Genomic DNA, 6,050 nt, shown 5'->3' with positions numbered 1-6,050 from the left:
TTCAGCTCGGCACGGCCAGGTGGTTAAGGCACTCAACTCATAATCCAAGGGTCTCGGGTTCGAATTCCTGTCACATCAAACATGCTCACACTTTCAGCCGTGGGGTGTTATAATGTGATGGTCAATTCCACTTTTCGTTGGTAAATGAGTAGCCCAAGAGTTGGCAGTGGGTGGTAATGACTAGCTGCCTTCCCTCGAGTCTTACACTGCAAAATTAGGGATGGCTAGTGCAGATTGCCCTCATGTAGCTTTGCGCAGAATTCAAAACAAATGAAATCATATTGTTCATTTTCGTTTAATATTTGATATTATTAGGTGTGGGGAAGGTCACACTTTATCAAATTCTAAGTACTTGCCTGCTGTGCCTCATACCATATTTATATATATCAGTATTTTATATGAAATTTGAATTTATTTATTATTATTATTTGGAGAATTAGCCTGTTAATGAAAAAAACAACAAAACAAAACAGACAAAACTCCTAGAACAGTATAAAATGTAATAATAGGGCTAAATGGTTTGTATGATACTATAAGGCTATTTTACTGTGTATTTCCCTTTTTGAAGCATAGCAACTATAATTTTCTAAATTAAACCTTCAAGTCACTAAGTATGTGAATAATTATGATCAGTCATGCCAAGACATGAACAGATCATTCCAGCTATAAACTTTTATTTTTTCCCTTTTACAAGACTACTTGATGGTGTTTGTGCTAATTTTTGATCATTGTATACTAATCTAAATAATGTAAGGTAAACATTATTTTCTTATTACATTGTTTATACCATTAGTGAGCTAATAGTAAAATATCTAAGATATTCAGTTGTGTTTTAAGAGCATTGGATCAGAAGTAGCCAAATGTTTAGTGCAACCAATGCTTTGTATCTAAGGAGTTCATGGTTTGCAACCTTTTACTTTAAAAATGTGTTCTGTACACTGGAAACATGGTTGCACTGTAAGATTGACTGTCAAATTCCACTTTCTAGTTAGGAAAGAATTGACAGTGGGTACTGCCTTTGTCTAGTTGATGCACCCCGCTAGTACAGCGGTATGTCTCCGGATTTACAACGCTAAAATCAGGGGTTCGATTCCCCTCGGTGGGCTGAGCAGATAGCCCCATGTGGCTTTGCTAAAAGAAAAACACACACACACGTCTAGTTGATCAGTTGAAAAGTATGACCATGTGCACTTAATCCTTGTATAGTTTTCCTCAAGATATTTAAGGTCAATTTAATACAACAACCTCGATTTCAAAGTCACAATACTATGTAAAAAATAAAACATATATGTATAAAAAAATTGGGAAAATGCTGCGATTCTCATTCAGTAATCCCTTAAAAACGTGAAAGTTTTTTGAACGTGTAATATTTGCACTAAAAAGTACTTGTCTAGATTATTATTTTGTAAAGTAATACTTATTTTAATTTGGTGAGGCAGCTTGAAGTAAAGCCTTTTTGTAAAAGTTTTAAATACTTACAGTTGCATAATACGGAGGGTTGAGTACATTATATTACACGATCAAATATTCCAAGTAAGTTGTATGTTTTGGAAGATAAGTATCAGCCCTTTTTAGTGCAATCTGATAGTAAAGACATGTTCAGGTCCAGAATTTAGACCACAGTTCTTAATGTCACTGAAAAAATCAATTTGGGGCACCAGGCCTGCAACATGTCCAACCTTAGAATGCAAAGTGGCATCTCGTGACAGATGAGAATCCAAGAATACAAAAACCAGTGGTAAAAACTGGTCCACTTATCCCAGGTAACAGTACAACAACATAATCAAGAAAAAACTTCTGATATGAGAAAGCGACACAAGCTGCTTCCACAGCACATACATTCAATTATTGAATACTTTAAGTAGCTGGAGTATGAAGTGGGTATTCATGCTATTCCTCTATGTAAGTACGTATCGGTCAGAATGTATTCGGCTATTTTGTAATTCCTCTGAGTCGTGAAAATGCATAAGTTGTAAATACTTGATTATGTGTGTTAAAATAAACAAAACGATCTCCAACCACACTGTATTTATGTTATTTTACTTTTATGAGTTACAGGATCCAGGACTGATGATATTCATGAATTTAGGATTTGTATTTTCGATTATAACGTTTCTGACTGTACGCCTGATCATTATAGTTCCGACGAGGAATACACACATGCCCATTAAGACGCACGGTATCGTCTCGTGTGGTCAAAACATCACATAAGACATTAAATAAGAGAGAGATAAAATTTCCGATACTGAGTTTCTTCGTGTTTTTTTACACTGAAAGTGTGGAAACTTTATTTGATAGAAAAACATATTTACCTTTCGTGGATTTGTTTTCAAATTTGATACACTGGTAGATCTTTACAACCAATATTTAGGTGTCAAATATAATCTAAACATAAGCCACAAGTGCAGAGGTATTCAAGAACCAAGAAAGAATCCTCAATAGTCGAGGCTCTTGAAACCCTTTCAGGCAGGATTAGATTATTTAATAAGTCTTTTTTTTTTTCTCACTTTATATTCGCTATATTTTTGTTCGTTGTTAATACCAAGCGTATGGTGTGCGTATATTTGATTCACTTGTATTACTCATTAAGATCTATACCAGGCTACCCTCAAATTGAAATTCTTTTAAGCAGGATTAGAGTAAATTAATCTATGAGACTTTGGGTATAGTCACATGTATCAATCGAAAGGCTTTCAACCTACTGAGTCCAAAACTGTAATTAGATCTCAAATCATTCAAGAGATGATTGGTCTACGAGTTAAAAGTTTGTACTTGAAAAAAAAAATCTGAGCCATTCTACAAGTCGTGGCTAAAACCCGCTTAGCTTTGACCAAATTTTTTGTACAAAAAAAGTGACATAAGCTATCGGTATAAAATGTTTACTACGGCTTCATCTAACAGTAAAGATGGACTGTTTTCAGTTGTTGTTTTTTGTCATTCAATTAAAGATGGACGATTTAGAGCGCCAAAATTACAGGATGATGGGAAGTGAAGATACATTTGTATTCGTTATGCCAAGGAAATCAGATTAGCAGTTTCCAGCTCGAGTGTTCAAGAGTATCATACTGGTAAAGGTGGACTGTTTTCAGTTGTTGTTTTTTGTCATTCAATTAAAGATGGACGATTTAGAGCGTCAAAATTACAGGATGATGGGAAGTGAAGATACATTTGTATTCGTTATGCCAAGGAAATCAGATTAGCAGTTTCCAGCTCGAGTGTTCAAGAGGATCATACTGGTAGATGGTTATTAATCATTGCCACCTTTTTCGCATGCATCTGTTAAAAATGAAATCCGCCTAATTGAAGAGCTTTTAATATCATACGATATTAGCTTAAGAAAGAGCATAAGTAATTAAGATTGATATACCAAGTGCATGCGTGGATGAAAAGAAACTGTTAATCTAGATTCCAAAGCGTATGCATAAAGAAAGTTGTTGGACTGTTCTAGGTGGGGAAAATCTACCACCATATATTTTATAGAACCTAGTTCGTTTTGTAAGGTATAGGTTTATTCTGAATAATAGGGTTTCGATCCTAAGGATAATATTGGTTATTATCGAATATCACTAACTTTTTGATGCAGTTGGTTTGTTTGTATTAACAACAAATTTATGTAATCAAAAACATCTTGGGTGTGAAAAAAAGTTGCTGCCAAACTAGAAGTTACACCTATAATATTGATAAGAGTTTTACAGCAAATACTATTTTATTAATTAGCCAATCCGAGTATTATGTGTTACTCATCATCATGTCCCAAGTTAAATAAAAAATGCGGCCTGGCTAACTAAAGAATGAATATTTGCTGCTAAGTTATTATTAATGCTACAAGTTGTAGCTACCTGTTTGGCCACAAATTTTGATTTCATTCCGTTTATGACTGTACCGTTTGTTTGTTTTTTCGTGTTTTTTTTTTTCATACCAAAGGTGTTTTCGACTGCATATTACACACAACATTTTAAAACTTTAGCGATGTATCAACGTCTGTGTTATTAGTGATTATTACTATAGCAATTACATGCAGTTCGAAAAACTAGCAACCATTTTGTAACATGCTTTCCAACTCAACTATCCTCTGGCAGAAAATCAGTATCATACCATAACACTACTTAATAGTGTCGTATCATGTTCAACTGATTCAACAAACAATGCCTTGACAGGAAATCAGTATCATACCATAACACTACTTAATAGTGTCGTATCATGTTCAACTGATTCAACAAACAATGCCTTGACAGAAAATCAGTATCATACCATAACACTACTTAATAGTGTCGTATCATGTTCAACTGATTCAACAAACAATGCTTTGACAGGAAATCAGTATCATACTTATAGAGGTTTTGCGTGTGACGTCACTCTTACCTAGTTACTGCTGACCGCCATGATGGGTGGCACGCTCGGCGTGTTTATATTCCAACACAAGGGTGATTCATAGTCAAAAGTGCGCGATGGTACACTCGTGTTGTGCATTTAACTGTTCAAATCGACATGGACAGGTGGAAAATGTGTCATACTACAGATTTCTTAAAGATCCCGACCGAAGAAGACGATGGATTGCAGCTGTCAATAGGAAAAACTGGACACCCACAGAGCACACCAGACTTTGTAGTAAACATTTTGTGTCAGGTATGTATAATTCATCTATAGCCAGGCTGAATAAATTGAAACTTACATGCATATGTATAGCAGAACTGTTTCGAAGATGCTACTTTTGCAAATGACGGCGAGAAGGTCAAATACTGTACACGTCTGCCGTCATATGCAGTGATGATGATCATATTCAACCATATTTACAGATATTTCCGAGATACACATGGCGGGAGCATATACGGGTCTCCTACACCCAGTTCCTTCACTTTTTCCTCATACCTGGCCTTTTCAGCACCTGTCAGGTGTGCTACAATGATGAAAAGCCAGCGGCAGCCATTTACATGTGAATAGTACTGAATACAGCAGTTGTTAACTCGTTCAGTCATGCGGGACACTTGCCACCCAATATGGCGGTATGTTTACAAACCTAGTTGTGGTCACGTGACACTAATAGGTTCACGCAAAACCTCTATAGTATAAAAGCCCTTTAAAAATGAAGGGAAACCATTGTTGAATGATTAAAGAAAATCATATAATTTAACTAAAACGATTTTGTTTGTACTTCCAGGCCCGGCATGGCCAAGCGTGTTAAGGCGTGCGACTCGTAATCTGAGGGTCGCGCGTTCGCATCCCCATCGCGCCAAACATGCTCGCCCTTTCAGCGTGGGGGCGAAATAATGTTACGGTCAGTCCCACTATTCGTTGGTAAAAGAGTAGCCCAAGAATTGGCGGTGGGTGGTGATAACTAGCTGCCTTCCTTCTAGTCTTACACTGCTAAATTAGGGACGGCTAGTACAGATAGCCCTCGAGTAGCTTTATGCGAAATTCAAAAAAACAAACAAACATTGTACTTCCAAAATACACTTAATTAATCATTCTCGAAGTAATTATTTAGTCACCACATTTTTATTAAAATCTGCGCAGAAAAATGAAATGTTATCATGTTCAAAAATACGCGTGCGCTATGAAAGAAACTTAAAAACACTCTTGAAGTAGTAAACGTAGTGCGAACATTCCGTCCGACACAAATTTTTAACATTCTCGACTGTACAAAGGATGGAAGACATTTTGTAGTGATAAACGTAGCTTTTTTTCTTTGTTTTATTTAAACAATTTTGTTCTTCATTATTGCGTCATTTTCACTTTCATTGGTGATGCTTTTATTCTCCTGCTGGCCAAATCTTTGTTCATAAAATCACTAATGATGGAAGTCAGTTTCTTTCTTTATGAGACCTGGCATGGCCTAGCGCGTTAAGGCGTGCGCTTCGTAATCTGAGGGTCGCGGGTTCGCGCCCGAGTCGCACCAAACATGCTCGCCCTCCCAGCCGTGGGGGCGTTATAATGTGACGGTCAATCCCACTTTTCGTTGGTAAAAGAGTAGCCCAAGAGTTGGCGGTGGGTGGTGATGACTAGCTGCCTTCCCTCTAGTCTTACACTGCTAAATTAGGGACGGCTAGCAC

This window comes from Tachypleus tridentatus, chromosome 5 (genome assembly GCF_004210375.1).
Source record: "Tachypleus tridentatus isolate NWPU-2018 chromosome 5, ASM421037v1, whole genome shotgun sequence".
NCBI lineage: Eukaryota > Metazoa > Arthropoda > Merostomata > Xiphosura > Limulidae > Tachypleus > Tachypleus tridentatus.
Note: the sequence above shows the minus strand (reverse complement) of the source record.